This window comes from Bos grunniens, chromosome 18, assembly GCF_055505025.1.
Source record: "Bos grunniens cultivar Pamir isolate PY7600 chromosome 18, Bosgru_T2T1.0, whole genome shotgun sequence".
Taxonomy (NCBI): Eukaryota; Metazoa; Chordata; class Mammalia; order Artiodactyla; family Bovidae; genus Bos; species Bos grunniens.
Window position 1 is genome coordinate 12,980,983 of NC_141182.1, and position 13,205 is coordinate 12,994,187.

Here is a 13,205-nt window from a genome sequence, read left to right on the forward strand (position 1 = left end):
CAGTCTTCAAAGAATTTTTCATGTTCATACAAAAAGGAGATTTTCCCATCTGCCTGGAGGTTGCTTTTGGGCTGCGGCCATGGGAATCACAGAGAGCACCGCGACACTCGACATTCCGACGAGCTCCCCCGACAGAGCGACTTCAGCCCTGCCAGGGGAGGAGAGGCCCTGCTCGGCCCCCAGATACTAACCTCGAGGCCTGCAGCCCCTGCAGGCGGGCGGCTGCTCAGAAGGCCCACATCTGCCGCCCTGGCTAGGAGCGATCCGCGCTTCCCATCGCCAGGGGCTGGGGTGCCAGCCCCACGGCAAGAGCCGGATTGTGGTGGTCTGTCTGTTTGTTGAAATTGGGCCGGGAGGAACGGCCTCGAAGTCAAGATTGCCTGGAATGTGAGCCCTCGCGCTGTGCAGACGGCTCTGTCAGCAAGCTCAGGAAACAGGCTGGGAGGCTGGGACGAGGCCCAGGTCTGGGCCACGAGTCTCACCCTGGAGCACGCTGTTGGGGAGGGGAACCGAGGGATGCCTCCGGGACAGACGTCCCTTCTGTATAGATGCCGCCCTGCCTTCGCTCAGTGTGCAGCGTGAGGCCCTCATTTCCTTGACCAAGTGGAAAACCCAGTAGGAAGTGCTGATTTTCTTATTTGACAACTAGGGCTTTTTCCAGAAGGGAAGCTCAATCATGCTGACTTTCTGGAAAAGGCCAGCATTTCTTCTCATTCTCAAAGGCATAATCTCTGGGTCCCCTTCTTAAAATACATACAAGACAATATTAGCAGTCATGAAAGAAGTTCCCATTTATTGAGCACTTACTAGAGAGACTCTGTCCCTGGAGTGATGTTCAAAATATTTAACCACTGCTAAGCCACAGTCACCAGCTATGGAAGGCACTGGAACAAGTCTCAGAAGCCCCCACTCTGCTACATGTTGCTCTTTAGTCACTGGACCATGAGGAGGCTTGGAGGGGGTGGTGCAGGGGCATTGCAGGGGCAGCAGTAATTTATGAAGGAGTATTTAACCACAGCCATGCTCCCAATGCCTTGTCCCTGAATGTCAGCCCCGCTGAGAAGCACTTGTGAAAGGTGATCTCCAAACCACCCCCAACAGCTCTGCCACCTCGTAGGCGCAGGGCCCCCCTCCCAGGACTCGGCAGGGCCTATGACTGCTTGGCCTGCGGGAGTGACCTCTGGGTCGTCCAAGCCCAGGTAAAAAGAAGACCTGGTTCTTTGGACCCTTGAGTCTGCTCTCAGGAAATCCAGGCCTCCTTGTCAGAGAGAACATATAAAGAGACCTGGAGACTGAGACACTACGTGGAGAGGCCGTGGAATCAGGAGGCTCAATAGAAGGTTGCTGTCCTGAGCCTCCATTCATGCGAACAGTTCAGTGCATAGAACTCGACAACCAGACGGCACCTAACATACATCCCCTTCTGTATTATATTATTGCTGTGCAGTGGGCATTATCATAACCTATTTTACAGACCCAACAGATTAACACACTGCTCCAAAACTGCACTAAATCTGAAAATGCACTTTGACTTCCTAAACTGTCATAATTTATGGAAGAACCTGAGAGCTCTTCTCGGGCCCTCACTCACAGACCCTCACCCTTCGCCGAATCGCTCAGTGTCTCCAGAAAGCAGCTGTGCATCTGTGATTTCTGCTCATGATCTTGTCAACCTTCCCATTCTGCCCACTGGAGGCCCTGGCCCTGGCCGAGCATTCCGTGCACTGTTAGAACAGGCAAGCCCACGCTGTCCTGGGTGTAGCCTCCCCCCTCTCCCCCCGTCGGAGTCCCCGCACCGCCCCCTGCCTGCGCACCCTGTCCCAGGACAGCCGCCGGGCCACGTGATGAGCCGCGGGTATATTTAGCCGCTGGGAGACTTCTCAGGATGGCACTGTTGATCCTGGACCCCAATCCAGCCTGAGTGGGAGAGCCGTCATGTGGTTCTCTCACTGCCCACTCTTCATGTTTTACACACTCACTCCTCAAGTTCCTCTAAGGAATGGAGATGTTGTATAACATTTATGAGCTTTATTCCTGCCGGTGCTAATGGAACTGGAAAAAAAAATATCGCATTTTTTTCCCTGCTGGAAAGTACTTTTCCATACTTCCCTGTCTTTGTTATGAAATCTACTCAGCTATATTAGTTAATTATTCAAAACAAAAGTGCCCAGTGAGACTGAATTCATCCCACAGAGGGTCGAGCGTTTTTATTCCTGTTGTGTGGCAGTTCCTGCCCCCACCCAGCTCTCCCCTTGGCCCTCATTAGGGTGATAGATGCCCAGCGTGAGCCACAACAGGCTGAAGAGGGGAAGAGAAGCACACCATGCCTACCCGCCGTCCTTCATGCTCCTACCTGGCCCCATTTGCCTGCTTTCCTGAGTTCATCCTTCAAGGTTCGGTTCAACTGCCCCCTCTGCCAGGAAGTCCGCAGGGAGCACTCCTTCATTTTCTCCTTCCATATCCTCATTGGCACTCACCTCTCAACCCTGAGTTCATCTCTTTTTAAGGCTCATCTTCTCAGCTATATCCTATGCTCCAAACTCCAACCTCATGTTCTTGTAGACAGTGTCACTGTCGTCACACACCCCACTTTCAGACCCAGCGCTTCCTGGGGATTACATCGTTTCATAATAGATATACTGATACCCCCATTTTGTAGAGGAGAAACCAGGGCTCTAAAGATGCACCCCATAATGCGTAGCTGGCATGTGAGCCCAGGTAACCTGAGGTCAGGGTCTGTGCTGGTAATCACATTAGTAATTAACCCACAATCCTAATTGAGCATTTCTGGACAAAAGGAGAAAAAGCAGAAGAGCACAGTCTAACTTCTTCCTGTAAACAAGCAATAGAGAAAAAGACAGCTCTTCAGAGGAGACACCCCACACTAGATAAGACGTAACATCACTCGTGAGACTCAAAATACACACACACATCCTCGTATTTGTTTTGGAAGTATAGTATAAGAATCCCAAAATCACCCAAAAGCTTTTCTCTATGACTCCTGCTGTCTGAATCTCTCTTAAGGATATGAGCACAATGTGTATCAAGTTTTATACACAGTGACATTCACTGCATGGCTTCCAACAACAAAAACTTGGAAACAACCTAAATAAACAGCAACTGGAAGCGAACTTGGAAACACGGTGATTTTTACTTTCTTCTTTCATTTTTCTGCATTTTTCCAAATTCCTTCAAAATGCAAGTGTTGCCTACATGATCAGGGGGAAAAAATCAATAATGTTTCTAAGGCAGAGCAGGGACATAGGTCACGTCATTCCTGCTGGCAGAGAAGCAACTCTGTGGAGGGCGTTCTGGCAGCACATGTCCCAGTCTAGCAACTCTCCTTCTAGGAATGCACTTGATGTAGATCCTCACACGAATGCACCAAGAAGTACAGGCGAGGACGTCCAGTGATGCACGACTTGTAATGGCAAGAGACTCAAGCCAACCTGAAAGTTTACCCAAAGGGACTGGTTGAATAAATTATGGTATATCCATACAAAGGAATGCTGTGTGGTTAAAAAGAAAGAAATGGAGTATAACGTGAAAAATGGGCCGTGATATATTGTTGAGTGAAAAAAGCAGGCTACAGACCTCTGTGCATAGCATAATCCCATTTGTGTAAGACAGTATAAATATATGTGATTGTTTACATAGACGTTAGAAAGTCTAGAAGGATATACATCAAACTCTCAGTCAGTCATTACCTGGACAGGGAAAGAAGTTGGAAAAACGAAGAACTTTTGTGTTTTACTCAGTTTTTATATTGCTTGAATGGCTTCCAAACCCAGTCTTGCTTCAGGCAAGTAAACATATTCTTTCTTTACTTTATGTTATGGAATAATTCAAATACATGCAAAAATAGAAAGAACAGTACAATTAACTCAATGTACCCATGACCCAGGGCTTCCCTGGTTGCTCAGACAGTAAAGAATCTGCCTGTAATGCAGGAGACCGGGATTTGATCCCTTCAGGAAGATCCCCTGGAGGAGGGAATGGCTACCCACTCTAGTACTCTTGCCTGGAGAATCCCCTGGATAGAGGAGCCTGGCTGGCTACATGGGGTCACATAGAGTCGGACACAACTGAGCAACCAACACTTTCACTTTTCTGTTTTTCACCCATCACCCAGCTTCCAGGTTCAAAAATGATCAACTCCTGCCCAAACTTGTTTCAACTCTACCTCACCCATCTAGTACTATGATTCTAGTACTATGATCACACCTGAAGAATAACAATAATTTCTTAATGTCATCAAATATTTGGGCAGTGTTCACATTTCTAATTTCCCTCCATATTCTAAATCATTTTTTAATAAATCATTTTTTAACAGTTTGTTTGAATTAGAATTCAAATAAGGACCACAAATTACAATCATTTGGCTTGACTTCAAAGTATCTTTATCATAAAGATTATTTATTCTCTCTAGACACAAACATACATACGTACACACATGAATATACATACATGTATACGCATATATGTATGCATAAATGTGTATTAATATATGTGTGTATATAGCTGTATGCATGTGTGTGTATGAAGTGGGTGATCTCATTACCCTCATCTAACAGTAGGGACACTAAGGCACAGAGGGTAGGTGCCTCGCCCTGAGCACACATAGAGGTACGGAGAGAGGAGGAGAAGGAGAGGAAGAGACACTGGAGGAGCCACAGTCTGGGTTTGGCTGACCACTTCCTCACGGTGTGGCTGAACCTACTCTTCTGTCCTTTGTGTCTCCTGTCAATTGGTGGTTAGCTCAGGAGACCTGATCAAGTTCAGTTTGATGTTTGGGGCAAACTTCCCATGAGTGGTGGTGCCCTTTCGTCAGGAGTCTCTTGTTCCTCACCCTGCCATGTCAGCTGCATGGACACTCGGTTCCCATGAGCCACTGGCGTATCATGGTGGCCTGTCAGACGGCACTCCCTGCACCGTGCAGCCCAAAGCCAGCCTCTCCCCACCGAGCACTGGCTGAAGTACAGAAGCACGGAGCTTCGGCAACCGAGAGAGTCCTTTATCAGCCCTGCTCTGCGCTTCCAGCTCCCTGGAGCTTGCTGCTGTAGCCCCAGCAGCACGGAGAGACGCACACACCCCACCGCACCCGTGTGTCATTCTCCCAGACTCGCCACCTGTCTGAGCTGCCGTAACATGGAATAACACCTTCCTGCAGTGCTTACCTCAAGAAAGCGCTTTGCAGACTAAAACACGGTGGGAACAACGGAGCAAAGGGCTTGTTTGCACACACAGTGAGGCAACTCCAGGAAAGGCTCAGGGACCTGGAGCAAAACTGAAGCCCCTAATCAAGGCTTCCTCACTTTTTCCAGGGCAAGTACCTACTCTCTTTGTGCCTTGGTTTCCCTGCCACCCACTTCCTAGGGTGGGAGCGAGAACTGGATTAGAGAATATACCAAAGGTGCTGAAACCGTGCTGGCACACCAGATGTCAACTTCTATCCCGTGACCAAAAGTGGGTGGGGACAAAGCCCAGAGAGCCCATGATTAGCAGATCCCATGGGGTATCCCATGGCCGGGAGCACAGTGGTGAGAACTGTCTTTTCTGGAATCAGCCACTCATGGTGGTGCTGCTTCCTATCTTTGTGACCTTAGGCATGTTACTTCACCTCTCCCAGCCTCAATTTTAGTATCTGTAAAGCAGTGGTGATGCAAGCCAGGCCTCACAGGGCGCTCTAAAGATCTGACAACCTAAGACTTGTAATGCAAAGAGCCAACACTCATGGGAGGATGACTTCACATCAAGCACCCAATTCCAGGCTCTCTGTCTTACCGCATTTAGTGTCACCACAGCCCTGGGAAAACTGGTCAAATTTTACCCCATGTAAGGTTTCTAGAATTCTGCCAAGGATGTTAGCCGGACCACAATCCCTATTTGAAACTGCTGGGGCCAGATGTGTTTCAGAGTTTTAGGAATTTTGAATGGCAATGAGGTACTCACCCAGTATGGTCTTAACACTGCAGCAGGGTCCAGGGCAGCCTCTGCAATCAAGTATGTTGACACCTTGGCAGCACAACATATGAAGTGAGTGAAAGTCACTCAGTCGTTTCCTACTCTTTGCAACCCCATGGAATTCTCCAGGCCAGAATCCTGGAGTGGGTAGCCTTTTCCTTCTCCAGGGGATCTTCCCAACCCAGGGATCAAACCCAGGTCTCCCACATTGCAGGCAGATTCTTTACCAGCTGAGTCACCAGGGAAGCCCAAGAATACCGGAGTGGGTAGCCTATCCCTTCTCCAGCAGATCTTCCTGACTCAGGAATCAAATCAGGGTCTCCTGCATTGCAGGCGGATTATGAACAACATATGAACACCCCCACTAACTGGGATAAATCAAGACCCAAACAGACTCATATTAGTTCAAGTCAAGTTTTACCACCCAATTAGTTTGGGGCAAACCTGGGGAAAATGTTTCAGTGTTCTGATATTCTGAGCTTTTGGCATTGCAGACAGAGGCAAGTGGGCCAGCAGTGTAAACATCAGAGACCACACGGGGTGCAGTGGGCAGCAAGAGTGACTCATACGTCAGGACCTGATGACAAGAACATTCGACCAATAGGAGGCCGTGAAGAGCGCTGAGACCTTTCTCAGGCAAGAATCCCAAGAGCCCAAGCTTGGATAATCCTCTGGACTGCGGGGAGGGTCAGGCAGGATCGGGGTACGGGAAGGCCGAGATGAGGTCTTTACCCTTGATCCCTTTGCCCTTGCCCTCATTGCTGGGGGCACACTGGGATCGCTGAGCCCCTACAGGGCCAGCCCCAATGCAGTGGGCTCCAGCCTCCCTCAAGGTCCCAGAATCCAGGCCAGAGCAGGGCCACGTGAGGGGCATGCAGTGGCATCTAGTCTTGTCACTCAGGCATCCCTCCTTCCTTCCAGGTATGACCCCTCCTCCTGGTACACATGCTTTTTCTCCCCTCCCCTACCCCTTCTTCTGGTGGGAGTGGCCATACTCTGCCATGACTTGGTGGACACAGCTGATTGGCCCAGGGGAGAACCTCTGAGGCAGTCAGAGTGCTTCCAGAGGTTTTTCTGAGCAACTGGGAGAAGTGGAAGGTGCAGCCCCTCTCCCTGGGGCCTTATGAGCCAGGAGACAACAGCTCAAATGCTGTCTTTCTGCCCCGACATGGAGGGAGCTGTTTTGGAGAGCAAGTGGAGCGTGACATGCAGACAGAAGTGGATGTGAGAGAGACAGTCATTTCTCAAGCCCCTCCGGCTGAGCTGACACAGAGATCCAGGTCCACACCTGCTCTCTTCCTGACCTGGATTTCATCCTTTCCATAAACCCCCATTTTTACCTAATTTCCACTGAGCTGGGGTGGGAACACTCTGTGGGTGAAGAAAGGGTCCCGCAGCTGGCCATGAGCAGCTCTCTGGCTTGTGAATGAGGGCTGTGTTGCTAAAAAACCTCCTGCTTCTGTATTTGTTCAGGAGGCTCAGGTGGGGGTGGGCACGTCTTAACCCAAACCCACCCAGCACCTGTTGAGAAACACTGACCCCATTGCAGAGTTTGGGTTTACATGGACTCTGTATAACACCTTATAAAGAAAGCCACTAGCGCAGAAGATTAAAGAACACCATTAAGTTCGTTGTTTTATTTCTTCTGAGACCGAACGAAAGCTGGAAAAGCGCAAGGAAACGTTGCTGAGTTATTTACTCTCCGTTACCAGGGGCTGTGCATCGCCTCACATAAGCAGCCCAGCCGGTCACAGCAGTGGTTTATAAGGTGTAAATGTTGAGGGGGAGCCAGCGCCGTCCTGGAGGGAAGCTTGGAGCAGTCACACGGTCCAAACACAAGTCAGCGCCAATAAAAGCTCCTGGGGCCGGTCTGGCGTCCTGGCCCCAGCGGGACCAGGAAGGAGGCCTGTCCAGCTTCATGGAGCCCCTACCATTCCTGGGTGGAATGTGTGTTGAGTCTGCCCACTGGGGCGGCTCAGTCTCTTTATGGATTCTGCAAATCCCTTTCTGGAGTCAAGGGCAGGTGTCAGAGGAAAGCAGCCCCTTCGCTGCTGGACACTGCACAGTGTGCCAGGAAGGGGGAATTTCACCCAGGACTGAAGGAGGTTCGTCCCACGTCCCACGTGAGAGGCTGTCTGGGTTTCTGGCCTCCTTTTGTGCCTGCTCCCTGATCATCTTGCTAAAGCACCTGGGAGCTGCCGGGGACTGAAATTGACTTGAGCTGACTTGAGCCAAAGAGAGGGGTATGTTGTAAGGTGACATGGGCGACTCACGAGAGTTAGGTCTCAGGGGGCTGGGATGGGAACAAAAAGCCTTCAGAAACTGGGCCCAGCCACTAGATGACTCATCTATGTGTCCCAAGTTCCGACTCTCCCTGACTCCAGGCCAGCTTCTCTAGTTCTCTGTGTGCATGGTGGAGTATGAACACTCCGTAGCTCCTAAGCCGTGCACCCACCCTTCAAGCCACCTCTGAGAGCACTGCTTCCAGACCCTGGCAGGCAATGAAGTCCCCATGGCTAAGGGAGTCACAAAAAGTCACCGCCCTACTGCTTTCCCTCCTCCTAGAAGCCATTCTGTATCTAGTCAGTCAACAGATACACACTGAGCACCTACTGTGTGCAGGCCTGGTGCTGGGGGTGGGGAGGGGAGCACTACGATGAGCAAAAGAGACCCTATCTCTGCCCTCAGTGTCACTGTCCCAATGGGGGGTGGATAGGAATTTAATAAGCACACCACTGGAGAGGGGGCTTCCCAGGTGGCTCAGATGGTAAAGAATCCACCTGCGATGCAGGAGACCTGGGTTCGATCCCTGGGTTGGGAAGATCCCTAGAGGAGGGCATAGCAACCCACTCCAGTATTCTTGCCTGGAGAATCCTCATGGACAGAGGAGCGTGGTGGACTACATACAGTCCATGGGCTCACAAAGAGTCAGACACTTTCACTTCACCTCACTTCACCAGTGGAGAGGAGAGGGCCACGGTGACGAGAACTCATCACGGGGGCAGGTGACATGATCTAAAGTGACATGTGAGTTAAAATCTAAATTCTCTAGAGGGTAACCAGGCAAGTGAAAGAGAAAGTGCCCCCAGGCACAGGAAAGTGCAGGCAAGGCCCCGGGCAGGGGAAGGGCCAGACTGACAGGATGAATGAGGACAGCACTGGGCGAGCAGACCTGGAGGGAAGTGGAAGGGCGCCTCGGTGCTGCCAAGGAACAGGGAGCCTCCGTTTTCCCCACAGCAGCCACTGGGAGGCTCTGGGCAGGGAAGCAAGTCAGGTGTGATGGGAACTCAGGGCGCAGCTCGGTGTCGGGTGAGGCTCTGAGGAGCCCACCTGAGTCCAGTCTCTGTGAGCTTAACTCCCCCGGGTCTCCATTCTCAGTCTCGGCTCCTGCCTTTCATCGTCTACCCAGACCTCTATCCGAGAGGATCCAAAATTCTTTCCAACTCCCAGCGCCATCTCTGGCTTTCCCATCCTTAGCCCTGGGAAACTCACAAGTCTGAGAAAAATATTTATCTTATATTTAGCCACATCCCCAGCGGATGACTAACATCCCGTCCCCACGCCACAGAGAAACACACACTCAGCACACAGACTGAGGAACGGCAGGCTGCCGGGGCTTGGCGGGCCTCAACCACAGAATCGGGGTGAAGGAGGGGTGCTGGGCGAACATCACAAGATGCCCACGGCTCCCCCTTTCATTTTGCCTGTTTAAAGATGCAACTGGAAGCTGCATCTTTGAGCCTGTCTGGAGAAAGCTGTGTGACAGCAGGTGGTGTGAGAAGGGCTCAGACAGCATGCATCACAGCCAGGAGTCGCACGGCGCTGGGCTGGCCACCCATCCAGACCTAGCAGGGATTATTATCTCCCCTACTGTATTGATGAGAAAGCAAAGGCACAGAGAGTGGAGCTTCTCGCCCTTGGTCACCAGCAGGTGGTGAAGTCAGTTCTGGAGCCGTGATGGGGCTCCAGAGTCCATTGCCCCTACAAGGCACTCCACAAACACAGCCCAGGTAAGCTAGGGTGCTCTTTTGTCAGTTATGTTCCCATCGAACAGCCAAATTCACACTTTCGACCACTGCGGGGCCTGTGGGACTAAGCCCCACCTATCCTGCCCTCGGCTCCTCTGTGTCGCATGCTTGGTGTCCACACCTACCCTCTAGGTGTCCTCCTGAAGCTCATGGACACAGACAGGTGCCTCTAACCAGCCCATTCCTCTCCCTCACGACACCCTGTGCTTTTCCCTTAGGGCACGGATGTCCATCTGCAAGGTTACGCTTCCAGATGCACTTAAGTCTCTGAAGGGGCTTGGAACTTGGGAGCTGCAATACACGGAGGCTGTTTCTGTCCTACCTTCTGCTGAATTCTCAGCACCCACCGCAGGGCTTACAGCATATGACTGTTTATGGATAGAAGTAGGGAAGCGGGAGGGACAGAGGGAGAGAAAGAGGAAGGGGCAGGGGGTGAGAACCCAGCGCCCCAGGAGCACACAGACACACAAGCACCTACACAGCGTGTGCCTTCCCACTGCCGTTCTCTCTGACGAGTTGGTCAGCACATATTTGATATATGTACTCATTTTTTGAAAAGTAAATTTCAATAACCATCATCAAGGATGGTTTCTGGTCATTGTGCAGCTGGATGAGGGGACAGTCTGTATTGTGGGCCAGGTGAGTAGATTATGTCTGTGCTGATACACAAAAAATTCTAAGGTATATTACACATAACCTATTCCTAACAATATCTGGGACACACAATAATTGTTTAAAACAAAGTATTGAAAAGGTGGTATAGGGGGACTCTCCTGGTGATCTGGTGGTTGGGAATCCACCTTCCAATGCAGTAGACACAGGTTCGATCCCTGGTTGGGAAACTAAGATCCCCCATGCCTCAGGGCAACTAAGCCCACACACCACAACCAGAGAAGACCACACGCTGCGACAAGCAGTGCCACAGCAAGAGAGAGCAAACAAAACCCAGCACGGCCAACAGCAACAAAAGAGCGGTATGGGGAAAGTGACGTCATTTATGTTAAAACTGTACGGTTAAAGATGCATATAGTAACACATATATATTGAATCCAGAAGGATGGCACTGATGAATCTGTTCTCAGAGCAGCCTTGGAGACGCAGGCATAGAGAACAGACTTGCACAGGGTGGGGGAGAACAGGGAGAGGGTGAGATGAATGGAGACAGCAGCACGGATGCATATGCACCAGCATATGTAAGGAGACAGCCAATGGGAATTTGCTGTATGACTCAGGAAACTCAAACCGGGGCTGTGTAATAACCAAGAGGGGTGGGACTGGGCACGGAGGTGGGAGAGAGGGGACATATGTACACCTATGGTTAATTCACGTTGATATATGACAGAAATCAAACCAATATTGTAAAGCCATCATCAATCAATTAAAAATAAATACTTAAAGAACTATATGACTAAAGATATAAATATGAATATGATTTTCTATATCAAGAAAATTTCTAGAGGTGATAATGAAAAATCACCCCACACCTGGTCTCGGACAGAACCTCCTTGCCTGATGTCATTAACAACCTCCTTCTTGGAAGAAACTGGCATTTCTGATATATGCTAAAGTGATTTTCAAATAAACTTCAAGTTGACCCTCAGTCTGCAACCAATCATTGTCAACCAGTTATCCTTTTTTTCTCTTGTGTCCATGCAAAATATTTAAGAGGTAGTTAAAACTATACAGCTATTAACTTTTAGTTTTTATTTTATATGATTTTGTAATCTTTGAATTTTTTGCCATTGCCATGTATTATTTTTTTAATTAATTTATTTTTTAATTGAAGCCATGTATTATTTTAACAAATGTTTTTGAAGATTTAAACATATATCATGTCTTAAGTTGTGGAAAAGCTTAAATGCCACGCGGGAGTATCTGGAAGCTATCACACAGGTGATAGGGAGCCACAGAAGGTCTTTGAGCCAAGAATTTCCTAGACAAAAGTGTCATTTTTAGAAGATTTGCCTACAACCAGTGATGTCTTGCTCCTCACCTGACTGTGTTCTCCTGAGCTTCTCCTAAAAGGAGGCTTGAAAATTACAGCCCTTCCATGCGTATACTCAGACTAAGTGAAGTCACTCAGTCGTGTCCGACTCTTTGCAACCCCAGGAACTGTAGCCTACCAGGATCCTCCGTCCATAGGATTTTCCAGGCAAGAGTACTAGAGTGGGTTGCCATTTCCTTCTCCAGGGGATCTTCCCGACCCAGGGAGTGAACCCAGGTCTCCCGCATTGTAGGCAGACACTTTACTGTCTGAGCCACCAGGGAAGTTCCATACCAAGAATAGATTTAAATTAAAAGTGGTTGTTAAGAAAAATTGTGAAACACTTTACAATAGGAAAAAAGATGTCACTGGAATCAATGAAACTGATTGACTGATTTGAAATAGCAATATATACTTCATTTGAATTCTAGGAATTGTCTAGCAAAGGCTCTGGAGTTGCCCTGGTCTTTGAGTATGTACTGTACACACTATAAGACAAGTGTGTGGTGTAGACACAGAATAATGCAAATGATTCTTGCCCCCAGAAGTGCAAATAAATTCTGTCCTGTAGAGATGCAATTCACTCACTCTGTAGAAAAGATGGTTCCAAACACACATCTTCCATCCTCGAGATAAAAACTCAGTGTGCACTGATTAGGAAACTCATTTCCATCTGCCTGATTGCCTACGGACATGTATGCTCTTCACACTCTCCTCTGAACCAGCTTTAACATCATACCAACTTATTTGTGACTTAAATTTCCTATCGTTGTTCATTTCATATTTGTGTGAGAGTCATGATTTTACCTTTTGAAAACTATACTTTAACATGACCAGGTCAGAATGGAAGGAATGAGACAATGTCTCTGCCCCATAGTTATCATCTGAGTGGGGAGGAATCAGAGACAACCAGAATTTAGGGCCTGAGCATATATGACTGAGCATGTCAGGCGGCCAGGACCGGAAAAGAGAGATGTGATCTGGAAATAGTTCAGCAGTCAGTTGGGCGTGGAGTGGCAAGGGACTCTTCCAGATGTGACAGGATGCTGTGGGGGTGGGGAGCAGATGGAGAAAGAGTCAGAAACAAGAGAAAATCTGATGATCAGATGTGCAAGTAGCTTACAGACATGTTTCAATAATTATGCGATGCTAAACAGGGCAGAAAGAATGAAGAAAAATGAAGATCTGAGGGGACTGGATGTGGAGAAACTTGTTAGTCTTGAATCTGA